The sequence below is a fragment of the Mauremys reevesii genome, linkage group 1, assembly GCF_016161935.1.
Source record: "Mauremys reevesii isolate NIE-2019 linkage group 1, ASM1616193v1, whole genome shotgun sequence".
Taxonomy (NCBI): domain Eukaryota; kingdom Metazoa; phylum Chordata; order Testudines; family Geoemydidae; genus Mauremys; species Mauremys reevesii.
This window is the reverse complement of record NC_052623.1, coordinates 318,788,188-318,805,670: the sequence shown is the minus strand read 5'-3', so window position 1 is coordinate 318,805,670 and position 17,483 is coordinate 318,788,188.

Genomic DNA, 17,483 nt, shown 5'->3' with positions numbered 1-17,483 from the left:
TCTTGGTGAGGTACAATTGCACTGAAGAGAAATGAGGTTAGCTGGAAACACCACTTTCTGTCAGCGGGACAAAGGAAATTCTGCCCTGAATCTCTCTGCAATGGTTCCTGTGACCCGTGGTGCCTGGGGCAGCCCTCACTAGAAATGCCAAGGTCAGGGCAGGCTGCAAAAGGGAGAGCAGATACTCCCAATACTGGTGGGTAACACCGAAGTTAAATTCCCCAACTAGTCACAAACTGTGCTTCTGATCCCCACACTGGTTATCAAGAAGCAAAGAAGAACTCACACAGCCCCCTTGATTGCATTCCAGTTCTCTGGCTCCCAGGCAGCACCTAGGTCCAGTACAGTGAAAAGTTATTTTAAAACTCTGCTCACAAGTATAAAATGTTCTTCTGACCCCCAAACAGTCAGCTACGTTACCAGGTCAGTATAGGTTTGGATGTTACCCAAAATACCACTCTGCCAGCCAATCCTTCAGTGATTAAAACTAAAGGTTTATTATAAAGAAAAAGGAAAGAACAAGAAGAGAGGTTAATACATACATCAAAAATATATAATCAGGTTCCTAGCAGTATTGGTGAGTTTTGTGGTTTGAGTTCTCTGTTTCTCTGTAACCACACACACATGGTGGATTCAGGTTTTTCAGAGCTGTTCTCAGAGTTTCAGTCCTCCAAGTTCCTCAGAAAGAAGGTAAGAAGAATGGAGAAAGGAGCAGATGCCTTTGCATTTTTTTTTCTTTGCCATGCGGCCTGTGCTTCCTTTGTTTCCACCACAAGCTGCCCAGCCCATGGCTTGAAAGCCTTAGAGTTCTGTTCATAGTCATGTCCCTGCATGCCGTGCTTGTATCTTCTCAGTATCTCTCAGTTCAGTTGTCAGTTAACTCTTAACTTACTACTTTGTAGTTGTGTTGAAAAAAATGAAAATTTTGATGTTATGATGTGAATCCAATTCTCCCAAAATTAAAATAAATGGGGGGGGGGGGGGGGGGATTTTTTTTTTTTTTGCCACAAAAGGCACTGCATACAAAAACATTTTTTTTTTTTAAACACAATTTAATACAGGAGGAGAGGGGGGGGAAGTGTGCACGTGCTGTGTGTATACAAACATACTGTACATACAGTGCTGTAGGCCCTACACACCCACACCCCTGGTGCTGCTGATGGGCAGGCAAAGGAGGAGGCAGGGGAGGGAAAGCACTGGGAGAGCAGCAGCAGCAGCTTCCCTACTCTGCCCTCTGCAAGGGGGGGGGGGGGGGGCAACCTCAGCCCACCCACCCTCCTCCTCCTCCCCCCCCCCCCCCCCCCCCCCCCCTCCCTCCTCCCCCCTCTCCCCCCCTCCCCCCCCTTCTGCATGCCGCCCTCACTCACCCCCCCCCCTCCCTCCATTCTCCTAAACGCGCGCTCTCCTCCCCGGGCAGGAGGCAAGGGAGGGAGGGAGAGCCTGCACATGGAGTCCTCGCTCCTCCCCCCAATCTCCTGCCTGGGGCAATCAGCTGGCTTGTGGAGTTTAGGGGGCAGGAGGGAGGGGGGAAGAGTGAGGACTTGGTGCACAGGCTCCCCTTCCCTCCGCCCCTGCCTTCTGCCTGGGGCAATCAGCTGGCTTGTGGCGTTGGGGAGGCAGGGGAGGGAGAGGGAGCCTGCGTGCTGAGTCCTCGCTCCTCCCTCCTGCTCCGGAAATGCCGCAAGCCGGCTGATTGCCGTGGGCAGGAGGCGCTGTTGAGGGGGGGAGGGGTGTAGGGAGGCTGCCAGCTGTGGAGAAAGCAGGCAGCCAAACAATTGCACAACTTTAAATGAGCATGTTCCCTAATTGATCAGCAACGTAACAACGAAACAACATTAACCAGGACGCCTTAAAGTGAGGCGTTACTATATAGCTGATGGTCCTGAATGGGCCATCAAGCAGGCTAGGCTGTGCTGATGCCAAACTAACTGTGGGTGTCAACCGAAGCATCGCACAAGTTTTGAAATACAGACACACATACATATCTATAACTCATAATGCAAAGATGATACAAACACACAAGTGAGATTATCAAATCTGGCAAATTATAACATTTTTGCAGATCTCTTACATGGCATATCTGGCATGACTCATTGCAATTTTACAATATTGGTATTCATAATATCCTCAGGTGTCCCCCAGATTTCATATAGTGTCTCAGTTCCCCCTCCACAGCAAGTGCTGCTGCGTAAGAGGCTTCAATCAGTCAATCAGTGGGGCAGGCAGCGACAAAAGGGGGAGAGGGAAGGAAACACTAGGATGAGTTAAATGAGAGACTAAAAGGAAAAACAAAGGAGGCAAAAGAGGAGATGGGGGTGGGAGGGAAGAGAGGGAGAAGTGGATTCTTCCTGCAGTGAAGCTGTTTCAGGTGCTGTGAGCAAGGCACTATTGATAGGAAAGGCTCAGTTCAACTGACCCAGGGTCAAGAAACTGACCATAACTGAAAACTAGAGCTGGATTACTACTGTGAATCTCCAGTCTAACTTCGAAATGAATTTGCTTGTTTGTGGTGCTTGTTTGAGGTGTTTGTGCCTCTTTTGTGTTTGCTCTTCATGAATAGGCTAGTGAATGTGTTTACATGGAAATATTTGGGAAAACAGCAAACAATGGAAAATATCTGCAGAAAGTGAGTTATAAATCAGCAAATGCTCGTATTTGCACAAGGGGAACCTGTGTACAAATTCAGAGAAAACAGGTAACAGAAGCAGACCATGTAACACACGTAGCTATTCACAGCTAACCACATACTTTGGATTTCAAATATCAAACGCTCACAACAAACTGCTTGCAAACTACAAATCAAAATTGTCTGCTAAGGGAGACCTAAGCAGCGTTAAAGCAGCAATTAACTGAGGTTAAACTATTTTTCCATTTGCAATCATTATTATTGCATTTTGTTTTCATTATGTTTAACATCTGTATTGGAGGGGGGTGGAGCTTAGGGAGAATGGTGCTTCGCAAATAAAGCGATTATCACCAGGATTGTGACTTATGTCCATCCGGAATAAATAAATAAAGTTCAGATACAGGCATGAGCATCTTCCCCAACCACAAAGAGCTGCTGCAGATGGACATGGGCTTTCCCGAAGTGCGGGAGGGGTGATTCAGGCCCAGGATTTTATTTCAACCCCTCCCTATTCTGATTGGCTCCGTTGGAATTTCAGTCTGCAGGGGAATACTGAGTTGTATACATGTGAGCAGAGCGCACATGCAGGCAGCCCTGTGCTCTGCCTCTGCGGGTCTGAAGTGAATTACCTCCCAGAATCCTGTATCCTGTTCCCTGCTCTGTACCTCCTCCCTCTGCTGCAAGCCCTCAGGACCAGCGTGAAGCCAGGTGTACTGCAACCTCCAGGACCGGAGAAGCTTCAGCTCCATGAGCAATCCCCAGTGGCAGCTGGAGGTACGGCACTACACAGGCTACAGCACATAACTGATAGTTGTAGTGTGACGGTTTAGCCGCAAATGACCAGCCTCCCCTGGATTTCAATGAGAACACCTCTCAGTACCTCTGGCATAAAAATATTTAGGAAAAAAATAGACTAAGTGTCAGCATCCTGAACCCCTTTAATTTAATGGCAAAATCTGATTGGTTTCAATGGGGCCACAATTTAACCCTAAGGCCTCAATCCTTCAGCATTCATGTCAATGGGAGTTTTCCCATTGATTTCAAAAGGATATAGAATCCGGGCCAACGTTTCTTGGTGAAAGGGGCTGGAAAGCAGAACCTGGTCAGTGATGTGCTCTGACACAAGAACAGTATGATTTTCCCTGATGTCAAAGTAACCTAACTGCTCTCTAGAGAAGGACAGAGCTTCTGATGTTTACTGTCCCAAACAGTTCATAGCAAAACTGGTGTAACTTATTCAGGCTACTCCATACTGGAGTACACGAAACCCCTATGGTGCCAGGTCCATCGCACCTTGGAGGCAATCACTGTAGACGCTTTAGCACGTAGGCCTTGTAGGTTCTAGCCCTGGTGGGACCCATTCAGATGCATGGCTAAGGAAAGGTCATTTTACTAAGGCTGTCAGGAAAGGCAAGGTTGCAAATACCCTAGGTACAGAGACTTTAAACAGTTATAGTTCACAGTGAGTAAGGGCAATTGCTGTTTGATTCCCTGGTGGTGGTGGTGAGGATTCAGTAGAGACCCAGGGCTCTTCAGGCCTTGTGCCTGGGTCTCTAGTCAAGCAAATAGGAGTTTGTGGGTTTCCAAGTAAGGGTTTGGCTAATGTCTCTCATTGTGGCCCCTCTGCACTAACTCTCTGCCTTGCTGCTGCTGCTCCCCCATAAGTCCCTCACACACCTTCATCCAACTGCGATGTCCGGCAGTCACAGCCTGTTCTACACAAGGATCTGCCTACAGTTCCTGGAGAATCTACTCTGCATCTAGCTTGTGGCTTGCTATGTAGCTGCCACTCACAAACTCAGTTCAGACACTTCCTGGTTTGGGACCTTTCTCTTTACCTGGCCAGGAATAAGGGTTGTGCAATGGGGAGAGGGATGATGGGAGTTGTAGTCCCCTGCTTAGCAGCTCCATTACATTGGAGCTCATTTTAGGATTTTGTACAATTGTGCAATTACATTGCAGACTCTCAGGCAGTCTCACAGAAACCTCAGCCATTTCACCATCCTTCTGCAAGCCTGGCAAGAAAGATCACAAAATGCCCTGACTTTTCCCCCACTTTTGCAAAGTAGAAATAAAATAAATAACCATCTCTTGCTTGAGATAAAAGCTCTTGAAACTGAAGTGATGGTGAATGATTTAGGTTTTGGGTTTTTTTTTGTTTTTGTTTTTCAAAATGCCAAAATAAACTCAGTTCTCTTTATGTACGAAATATATGCCTAGTTGTGCTGTTCCTTTGCTATTACACAAAATAGCTAGTCCTCTAGGCAAATAAGACTTGGATCTCATAACTCAGTGTTCCTTATGTAATACGTTTGCGACCCAAAGCCTGCAATGGGACAGGAGCGATGCTGAAGACCTTTTATTCACTAGTCTCTTTCTATTTTTTAAATGCACCTGATTTCAAATTATTAGTCAAATGAGAGCACCCTTTTGTATTCCCTGTAGTGAGGCACACTAAAATAAATCCATTCACTTTTAGATTGTTTTTGGCATTCCAAATTAATACTACTTTAGCAAAATTGTATACAGAGACCAGTACAATACATTGTTATGTTCATTCATTGTGACAGCAACAAAAACAACTAAACCGCAAACAAGACGATACTATATGGATCATGCCTTTCAATATGCATAATCCAGATTTTTTCCTGACAGTGCCAGCTTGTTTGCACAATAGCTTAGATTGGTTCAGACAACACATTATATTTCTCATATCACCAGTCTCATAGAAATCCAAAATTAGAAACAGACCTCTACTCTGATGGTGTTATAAGAATTTTCATTATTCTTTGACATATTTTCCCAACCAGGGAAAGCTGTGATTTCTAAAAATGATTTTGAAATCAAAGGCACATAGCATTTTCTCACCTCCTCCAACACTGGCTGTACAGTGCAGATTGGTCAATTGTAACAATAAAGCAGCACTCATAATAATACTTTTATCCCAGGATCCTAAGGCACTTTATCAAGCTAAGCATTATTACCCTCATTTTATACATGAGGGGAAATGAGATACAGGCTGGTTAAGTGACTTGCCCTAAATCACACAATTAATGACAGGATATTTTTTAATTTTATTTTTGAGTAAAATTTATGAGTGGTGAACTACTGTATTTTATTATGATTTTTATTTGATGTGAAAATATAGAAAGAGCAAAAGGTGTGATAACTTGGATACAAATACCATTTTTTAATATAAAGCATTTGAGATACTGTAGTGACAGGTTGCTATCAAAGATTCAGTCCTGCTATTAAGGTTCCATTTTATAAATAGTTTTATAAAGGGTTAATGATGATGTTTTAATGAATTGTATATAGATTGTTAGAGTCCAATAGGCCAATAGCTTGGTTTATAACAGTGATAGTCAGACCTCAGTGGTTCAGGAGCCAAATTAGCGATCAACACTAAATGAGCCACATTAGTGTGACTGAATTGTTTCATTTATTTGGGCATAAGCTTTCATGGGTAAAAAACACACTTCTTGCATCTGAAGAAGTGGGTTTTTAATCCATGAAAGCTTATGCCCAAATAAATCTGTTTGTCTTTAAGATGCCACTGGACTTCTTTTTTTTTTTTTTGGATACAGACTAACACAGCTACCCCTCTGATAATTGTTTCATTTATTATAGTACTATATATTTATATTTAAACAGTATAACAGAGGAAATATTTAGTTTTTATATATACGTATGTTATTCTCACAGCAAAATAACTGACCAAGTATTATTATTTTTATTAATTACAATTGGTTAATCGTCTAGTGAAAGCATCCTGATTGGTTAATAATAAATCACAGTGTTTTAATACCATGTGCTGCAACGAGCCACAGGAGATACATTAAAGAGCCATTTGCGGCTCACGAGGCTGAGTCAGAATATCACTGGTTTACAACAATCAATAACATCTTCTACTGATGTGTTTATAACACATACTACTCATGCTTATCACATCTATTAATCAGCAAGTCTTGATTAAATATTTATAAATGGAGCCTTAATACAATGTATAACCAAAGACACGCTGATAGATCAATATTCCTACATGGTTTATAGTGAAGGTTAATATTGTTAATCATTAGGCCACCGCACAAGGGGAATGGTGAGTTAGAGAGCAATTAAGCATTATGTGCCTAATTTTTTTAACAGTGAGTGTGCAAAAATAGACATGGATTTGTGTGCCGATTTTCACACATTCTTCACACAAATGACAATTTAGATTTGATAGAAAATGTTATAAGATTGCTCCCATCTGAGCCATTTAAAGTGCATAAAGCCAAGAGGAAACCTAGGCTCTAATCCTGGAAACATTTATGCATGTGCTTAATCTTACAGCCTTGACTAGCCTGGGGTGTGCTTGATTTGAAGAGTTTGATTCACTGCTGTGATGTCAATCATCTTTGTGTCCTTCATCTGAAAGTTTTCCATTTTCCACTTGTAGCACACAATTCTGAATCTATTTCCTCCTTTTGACATGGGGGTCAGTGCTGATGCTGAATGTCTACATGAAGGTTGAAATCTAAGGAATGTAAATATCTTTTATCAGCAATCAGTCTTTTCCAGATGTTGACATACGACAAAGAACTGTGAAAGCTGACGGGGGCATCTAACATTTGGCAATTGTGGCTGTTATTCATATGGCTCCATGCCTCCTTTTTCAGGTGCATCAAGTCAAGTGGGGTCAAAGTCTTTGCCAGTGTAACTGCTTGTTCCTCACTATCTGCATCTAAAATGCTCATGTCACAATGAAAGACAAGGGAGTCATTCCAACTCTTAAAATAAACCATGATACCCTAGTCCATTAGCTGGCTGTGTTTGCTGCTAGAAAATAACATTTCAACATCATCTGTATAGGCTGCACAATTGTGCCATGATTGTCTTTCTAGTGTCAGTAAAACATGGATTCTTAGTTTTATTGAATCTGAAAGTCCTAACTCCTGCTGAATTGTTGGATCTTTACAATGATGGGCACTTGCCAGCTTTCTGTCTGGCTAAACCAACACTTTCTTCACTGCTTCAACTTTCCTCACAAAGGGTACAGTCACTTCATTGCTGCTCAAGAAAAAGAAAATTGTGAATTTCAGTGAATATCAATGTACCTGGTCTGAGTTTTATCACAAAACTAGACAAGTTTTATGTGGTTTCAAGTTCTGTTGTGAACATTTTGCATAGTTTGGTTTCTAAAATCACAACAATCACCACCAGCTCTCCTTGACTCAGCTCAGGAGGGGAGAAGGTAGGTTTAAGACACTTTAGCTTTTCCCCAACGTGGGGCTGGCTGGGGCCAATGCAGCCTTTGGCATAATGTAAAGCAGCTTCAGGGCTGCCCTAAATTAGACCAGGTTACAACAATCACAAAGAAGCTGTCTGTAGTCAGAGATTATCCTGACACTTCTGCTATGCTGACACCTCGATGGGAGAGTAACGGGGAATGCTGGGGCATGGCCCACTATGCCAGGGAAATTCCAAAATGACAGGTTAAAGGGGTGTAAGAAAGGCCAAAGATCTGACTCAAACTATCTAATCCCACTATAATTTCTTACATTACAACCAAAGGAGATGTATATGCCATGTAAGAAAGTAGGAAAAATAACTGAGAAAGATGTGGCCACCATACTGTCCATAGCACACTCATCCTAAAATGGATACTAATATTTATTATTTGTATTATGGTATGGCCTGGAGGCCTGGTGTATTAATTTCATGAAATGTTACCCACTTTTCACCAGTTAGGCTAACAATTAAAGTAGGCCTGCTTGGCTCCAATTATTACAATTGGCCCCAGCTGAGATGGGAGCTCGTTTTTGTAGGTGCTTTTAATACACCTAATAAAGACATTCCATGTCTCAAATTGCTTATACACAAGACAATCAAAGGGTGGGGTTTATTATCTCCATTTTACACATGAACAATTGAGGCACAGTGAAATTAAATGGCTTGCACAAGGTCTGCTGAGTCAGTGGCAGAGTTGGAAATTGAATTGTGTTTTCTATATGCATCTGTTGTACTTAGGAGGTGGTTGAATTACCAAAAGACTTAAAGACTTTGAATCAGGAGGGACATTTGAATCATAAAATGAGAAAAATTAGTAAGGGATTATGTGTATTGCATGCAAAGGCAGGTAGGACACTGTGACGGTCTTGGAATACCCAAGACTGTTAGTCACCTTGTACCCCCGCCTCCAGTGAAAGGGAGACTTACTTGTGCTTAGTTGAGTGTTAGATCTGATACCACCAGCCTGTTAGCCATGCAAGCAATCTCCTCTAGACTGTGCCAGCCCGTACTTTGCCTTGCAGGTTAACAATACCCTTTGAAACTTGCCCCCAATAGTGTTCAGCCATCTATCTACTGAACACTCACCGAAATACTAGGTCTGCTGTCCCAAAGGAACAATGTACTCACCAACTTGTCTGATTCAACTCAGGATCAGCAGCATTTAATATCACAGCACATCGTTATAATAGTGTAAACAACAATACATTTATTAACAATGATTCAAAAGATGGTGAGCTAGGATAAGGGGTGGGGAAGGGTTATTTATAAAACAAAATCATAACACACTTTCTAGAGACTAAACTTAACAAGCCAACCTACTGTCTAAAGAAGTCGTATCTCACCAAAGTCTTTTGCAGCATCTTCCACCAAGGTAGGCAGAGAACCCATTTTCATGAATGTTAACAAGCTGACCATTTACTTCTTAAGTGCAGGATGACAAGATGTCTTCTCTGTTCCCCAAACATAGGTCAGCAAACCAAGTGTATCTCAAGATAAAGTTCTCCTTCCCCACAGTGTGCTCTTCTTTGTTGACTTAAACTTTGCATATAAATGTGCCACCATTGTGTTGGCTTACAATGCTTAATTTACCTGCCAATGGTGAGGCAGATGAATAAACAACTTTTGTCTGACGGGAAACATGTTTCTCCACCTCTACTGTGATAGACAATCTAAGACCGATTTTCAGTATACATTCTGAACTTCTTACATAGTATCTGTACACACATTTCACAGTGATATCACAATGATTAGTGTGACCCTGGCTTTCATTTAAGACCACCCTCCGATGACATTCTTTGGTGACCCAGAATGTACATACAAGCATTCAGATATTCTTGTAACCCCCTTGCCAGTAGGCGTTAACGGGTTCATGGATCACAACACACATAGTAAAAAGTGATAGAGACACTGAAGGAAGGGTTAACTTCAGTGCAGTGCTGTGCTTATGTGAGAGGTATAAGTGCACTGACAATCTACTAAAAGTAAATTCAAATAGATATTATCCTACTGCAGTGTGGTGGCATTTAAAGTATTGGCTTTCCTCTGTGAAAATCTTGGCATTAGAACCTATTGTTCTCCCAGTACATAGTAATATCAGTCAGGTCAACATGCCCTTTATTGTTAGAACTAATTTGGTTAATCTTCTTACACTTGGTTTGTGGACAGCACAAACAACTACTGTGCCAGCATTTGTAGTTAAACCCACTAGATTAACTAACAGCAGAGAAGTCCCTATCTGGGTCCATTTGCTATTTCCCCCCCCTTCAAGTAATTATCTAACATGAATAGCCTGATCAGGAAGGTAAGAGGCTGATGATATGCATGCCTTTTGTTTTCACCAACCAGGATTGCTTTTTCTATTGTTCACAGTTTGGCTATGGGATAAAATGTATTTTTCCAAACGCAGCTCTCCTTTATTTGTGGCTTGTGCCTAACCATTTGAAGCTGTAAACAGTCTAATGTGCAGCAGTTAAAAGACACTATCTGGCCTCTGACTAACTCTTTGGCATTAAGATTGTTATGTTCATACAAAGCACACGGGATCTTTATAGAGGAAGGTAAATACACAGCATTTATTGAGAATACAAATTAGCATATGCTTTTCAGTCTCTCTCTCTCTCTCTCTCTCTCTCACACACACACACACACACACACACACACACGAGTCTTGCCAGTGATGTTCATAGTTACCAGTCTGTTGTAGCTCGAGTCAATCTAATGGCCAGTTAGATTGAGCACGAGTGTGGAGATGGGCTCTTGTCAGTCGCGACCCGATGTTCCTGGAGTGGGGCAAGACGAACCCAAGTTCCATGGCCAAGCACCCTGGTTCTTATAGGTTTTTTCTTTTGTTGAAGTCTATGGATTTTGCTGTGTCAGTTTGTGATCGGTTACTTCTTAATTGGTGTAAACATTCCAATACACCTCCGAGAGGGTTATCCTGTCCTTTGTTTTGATTTAATCAATTGTCCTCAGAGGTGCCAGCCTTTACCTCAGGGTCGTCAATCTGCCCTTTATTATGGATGTGCGTTGATGATTCTTTGATGTCCTTTACACCTTATCTTTTCCTGATGCATACATCCTCATTCACACAAACAAATTGAGAATACAAACAGTAGTATTTTATATCGAGCAAAAAGGCATTGCAAATTAAACCTTGCCTTCAATGTTTCTCTAGTCTACTTAACATAGACACAATAGAGAATCCTGTATTTTACTTACTAAACCTTAAAACAAAGAAATGTATATTTAACTAGAGTGCCTAATTTATAATACATATAGGAAACTATAGTAGACATTATAACTTATCCTGAAACAAAAGGTGACCATAATCAGTCAGAAGGATTGTTCTGGTCTGTCATTCTTTTCTGCTATTCAAAAAGGGTGGCTGACAGGATGAAATCAAATCATACATTAATTCTCATAGTACATTATAAAATCCAGCTCCTACAAGATTTCATGTTGTTCAAACTACACCATTTAATATTGTTATGCAGAAAAGAGTGAATGGCTGCCAGTAGAGTGGGTCTTGGATCCAAAGACAATCACAGACCTCCTGGGTGTACGTAAGCACTCTATTTCAGACTCACCAGAAGGGGCAATCAAGCCCCTTCATGTGGTAGAAATAGCTGGTGGCTGTGAGGCTATCACTTGAGGCACTAGGTCGTGTGGCACGTCAGAGCTAAGCCATGTGGACTCAAGGGTTTCTCTGGTTGTAAAATCAGGGGTTAAGCTGTTGATGGCAGGCCGTTTGTGTGCGGGAGGCAGAAAAAACCAGAGGAAGGTGCTGAGTGTGACTCTTGAGAGGAGGAAGCAAAGAAACAGAGCTTCTTGAGGCAGACTTCACTGGACTGGCAGTCTTGAGAATTCAGAGCACGGAGACTAACTCTTCTTTGTTTCTGTTGTGTTCAAGGGACAGGACTTTGTAAATTTTTGTAAATAATAACATACCTGGCTCATAACAATGATTTCTTATCTTTACAGAAACAACCCAGCCAGGCCTCCAGTCATAGATTCATAGAACTGGAAGGGACCTTGAGAGGTCATCAAATCCAGTCTCCTGCACTAAAGGCAGGACTAAGTATTATCTAGACCATCCCTGAAAGGTATTTGTCCAACCTGCTCTTAAAAATCCCCAATGATGGAGATTCCACAATCTCCCTAGTCAATTTATTCCAGTGCTTAACCACTCAGACAGGAGTTTTTCCTAATGTCCAACCTAAACCACCCTTGCTGCAATTTGAGCCCATTGCTTCTTGTCCTATCCTCAGAGGTTAAGAAGAACAATTTTTCTCTCTCCTTCTTGTAACAACCTTTTATGTACTTGAAAACTGTTATCATGTCCCCCCTCAGTCTTCTCTTCTCCAGACTAAATAAACCCAATTTTTTCAATCTTCCCTCATAGGTCATGTTTTCTAGACCTTTAATCATTTTTGTTTTTTTCTCTGTACTTTCTCCAGTTTGTCCACATCTTTCCTGAAATGTGGTGCCCAGGACTGGACACAATACTTCAGTTTAGGCCTAATCAGCACAGAGTAGAGTGAAAGAATTACTTCTCGTGTCTTGCTTACAATACTCTTGCTAATACATCCCAGAACGATGTTTGCTTTCTTTGCAACAGTGTTACATTGTTGACTCATATTTAGCTTGTGATCCATTATGACCCCCAGATCCCTTTCTGCAGTACTCCTTCCTAGGCAGTCATTTTCCATTTTGTATGTGTGCAACTGATTGTTCTTTCCTAAGTGGAGTATTTTGCATTTGTCCTTATTGAATTTCATCCTGTTTAATTCAGACCATTTCTCCAGTTTGTCCAGATCATTTTGAATTTTAATCCTACCCTCCAAAGCACTTGCACCCCCTCCCAGCTTGGTACCATCTGCAAACTTTATAAGTGTACTGTCTATGCCAATATTGGCTAACCACTTGGGTCAAAGGGCCAACAACATTATTTAAAGAAAATTCAGTAGCCAAACCTTAGCATCCACAAACAAATCAAAGCAGAAATAAAAGCAGATGGTAATTAGGATCTGTCATCCATGGATCTTAAATCCTGCACAAAGGTTGTTGAGAATCCATATGTTACAGGTGGGGAAACAGAGACTTAATTGGAGAGATTAAAATGCCTGATTGCCAGAGGTGCTGAAGTCAACAGGAGCTGCAAACACTCAACACCTTTGAAAATCAGGCTTCATTGACTTGCCTAAGGTAGCACAACAAGTCAATATTAGAGCTGGGAATAGATCAAGGCTTCCAGATACACGGCCCAATGCCCTGTCCACTGAACTGCACTGCCAACACTCTGCACTAGCTCCTTAGTTATTAAATGTTTATTTAAAAAACACCCTAACATTCTGGCCCTTTGTCTCATCAATACTGAAGTCTGTCTACTGTGGGAACTTGGTTCGTACATCCTGAGTTGAATCAGGCATGGCAACACTTGATTGTTAGCTGGGTAAAGTTAAATATACACCTGCATTCCACCCATGGAACACCACCACTGTCTGCTTCTGACTCCAGGCCTAAAAGACATGGGCACTCCAACACATTTGGCCATCAATAACACAGCATCTAAGCACCTGCCTTTGCCTTCTTCCAGGGGTAAAAGGATGGCCACACAATCAAGACACTTCCAAGGCAGGGGCCCAATTCTCAAAAGTTTATAACGTAATTTTACTTGTTAATTACATGACACTTGTAGTAGCTGGAAGGTTGTGTGCAACATTAATGAATATATTTTAGACATTAATTCAGAAGGACCACAAAGACAGGAAACATGGTTGGGATGGTCTATAGTTCTCTCCATGTACCTGGCTCTGTTAATCTTTTACAGGATTATATAAGGAAGCTGGGAGAATATTAATCTGTGCATAGAATAGTGAGAGTAAAGGTAGTGGCTTGAAGCCAAGTTATAGAGTACATGATTACCATCTAGACAGGACCAAACCTAATGGAAAATACCAGGCCTTTGTACTTTATTCTCGCTGTGTTTATACAGACCTTCTCCAAAAGGTTAGGAAATTGTCCTTTTTCTTCATCTTTTCATATTTTGTGGAGAAAGTGAAACATACAACAAATCTGATCTTGCTTTTAATGGGAACTAGAGAATGCAGTTTGTTTTAAGCCAGAGCCTGATTCTATGGTGTGTGTAATTCCCCCAAGCATAAAGCAGATTTAAACCCAGAGGATCTGACCACTTGAGGATTTCCCTTGTGTAAGGGGATCCTCAGATGACACAGAGTTTCTGTAGTGACTCCTTTGCCACCCCTAGGCTCTTCCAAATGAGGAACCATAATGACTTCTATGATTCTACCACCATGGTCAACTCCTCAGGGGACACTAATTCCCCAATCCTGCAGTTTAGCTCAATAAGTTTGTTATTAATTAAGAACCTGTGGTGCACTCATAGCTCCTGTTGACTTCAAAGGACTGCAGGATGAGGCCCTAAATGAACAATTGCTGAAGGTGAGAAATATACAGAAAATGTCTTCTAGAATTACTTCTTAAGATCCTAAGAACAGGCTCAAAAGCATTTTAATAACGGCTTTCTGTGATTTTTACAAGTCCTCTTATGTATAATTAAGAAGGACATTGAATCCTTCTGTAAAGGCTTCATAGTTGTACAATATTGATTTACAGCTTCCTTTGAAACTGAAATGAGTGATTAGTAAAAAGGAATTAAGGATGGATCCAAACCCAAAATCCAGGACCAGCAACCCTGAATTTTCAGGCTTTTTAAAATCCAAACCTGGATCCAAACTCAAATTTTTCAAATAGAATCTCTGTGGATCCCTAAATTTTGGGGTGCCCTAGCTCTGGATCTGAAGTTGGCACTGCATGCCTGTTTTAAAAGGAAGTATTAAAAGATCAAGTAGTTATTCTGTATTTTTATTGTACTGTTTTAATAAATGTATTGAGAATGTTTAAAGAGAGATCCGTAGTGTGATCTCACATGTGGAACCTAAAACATATTGCTCATGATCACTGGTCTGTCTTAAAAGAAATGTAACATTATCCACAGCTGTTACGTCAGTAATGTTGATGGGAACAAGCTCTTTTGTTAGGAGTCTGCACTCAGATTCTTCAATAAACAGGTTTATTGAAGTGAAAATATGTTGAAAGCAAGGAAATTCAGACCTGCTCTTGAGATGAAAAATTGCTCATTGCTTGTTATTACACATTATGGGGTTTGCTCCAGACCGGGCCAGCTCTAGGCACCAGCAAACCAAGCATGTGCTTGGGGTGGCATAATGTCAAGGGTGGCATTCTGGACATTTTTTTTTATTGCTTGGGGTGGCAAAAAAGCTAGAGCCAGCCCTGGCTCCAGAAGCTGGGGAGACTTATTGTAAGCTGACTGGTTGCAAATATTCTAGTCATGCAAATTAAACTACTTGTTATTAAGTCTGTTTTAAGTCTATGAACACTAGGCCATTTTACATTGCCTGATTTTCATCACTTAAGTAATAGCAATTTTCTCAAGGTTCCCCCCCACACACACACACTTGACCTCTCCTTCAAGTTCTTTTTGTGGAAGTTTGAAAATATAATCTATGCAAATGATTTTTAGCAAGTAGAATTTACCCTTCAAAATCCAGTTTCTCGCTCAACTAGTGTGTCAGAAACCTTCAGTGCTGACCATAGAAGCCACAACTTGCTGTGTATTAATAATTTGGTAACTTTAAAAAATATCAGAGTTAATTCCTCCAGTATACGGATTTTAAACTTCCTACCAGGGGCCTTGGAATTCTGAATGTTCCAAAGAAATTTTATTAACAATGTAACTACTCCTAAAAAATTTTTTAATTGGTGCACACACACACACTTTGAAATTTGACTAAAAGATTTCAGCCACACAATTCCCATTAATTTCAATAGGCGTTGTGCGAAAAGATCCCCTAGTATAAGTTTGAAAATTTCCACCAGTAATTTAAACTTGAACTACCAATGTCTTAGCAGTTACTAATTTACCCACCAAGAAAGTTGCAATGAGACTCATTTGCTGAAACTTTTTGAATAGTTTGTTTATTGATTCAACGTTGTTACCTTGATTCAATTTTGCTGTTTGACTAAGATCAATTGAGTATTCTTCCTCAAGATTCTTTATCCTCATAGGTTTCCGAGAGAGGAAGCTGATTAACTGATTGTGCTGAATATTAATCATTCCAAGGTATTAGCTCAGAGTTGTGTCCAATAAATATTGTACTCTGATATAATATAAATTGATCTAACAACTCAGACAAAGCCAGTATGGATATATTTGAATTAATCATGAACCTTATCTTGTTGTTAAGATGCAATAATTGATGCTGCCTGAAAGTATGGCTTATGCTGCCTAAAATTAACTATGATCACTTGAAATAATTGCAATGGTTAAGGGCTCTAACACTAACGTGAACAAATGATGAGCTGCTGTAAATAATTCCCCTTTCTGGTGACTCATCTCAACAGAAATTGATCCAATATAATGCTACTGACTCATATTCTTGTTGATGGATGACTGTACAAAACAGATTTCACTTCAATGAAGGAGATCCCCACAAACAGCCTTCTAGAATAAATAGTGCCATTTTACATAATCAGAAGCTTTTTCTGCCATCCAATAAAATTGTAGCTGTAAGTGAATTCAAAGTGTGCACTCACGTTATGAGATTACAGAATGATGCCTATTTTAAAGGAAGCCTACCTTGGGCTATGTTGCACCACTGATTTGTTTTTAAAGCACAACTTTAATTGAAAGTAGTAAAAATCAGTGGCACCGTATGGTGTTTGGTCAGGATGACTCTGGATTCTGAGTTTTGTATTTTACATTCTTGTAGCTCAGATTTTTCTGCAAAATTATGTACCATTTTGAAAAACAAAATTACAAACAAAAGTGTAATGAAGGTTTTTCCTAAGTCAACAAAGAACATTATTAGCACTCTGAGCTGATAAAAATGTAGGGAGGCATACAAGTTAATGTACACGCCACAAAAGTGTGTACCTCATTACATACAGAGTGAACTTGCAGCAACTGGTACAAGTCTGAACAGCTTAGATTGTAAATTCCTTGAAAAGTTCAGGCACTGATTCAGCAATCATGTCTGCACAAGCAGACCCTTTGGTTTGTATGGAATCTCCTTCACCACAACAGGAGTCTGCACTGGTGTAAGGATCCACCAATGTAGGATAAGGGCCTTAGATTGTAAAGGACTCTCGTAGTCATAGACTACCAAGTATATGGTCAATACTCAACAAATAATAATTATTAATAAACAATGAAAACATCACATTCTAGGGGAAAATGGTACAGGGTGATCTGAGCTTGTAAGTGGTTAGAGGTCCATGTTCTGGCCTGTGCATGAGTCTAATGACCAAGAGTCACATGATGGCAGCCCAGATGTAGTGCTTTCTGTAAGATATACTTGCTGCTTATTCACTCAGGGTGCGGGACCATCAGGGAGCAGGAAGGCTTTCCTGCAGCAGAGCCAGTAAAGTGTTAGGCTGGAAAGTTTGCCAGGATTTAAGTGCAGGAGGACTGTTGAGAGCCCTTCACCCAGGGCAGATGGACTGCTGTCCCTTGAAGGAGGGCAACAGAGAAACCTGTTAAAAG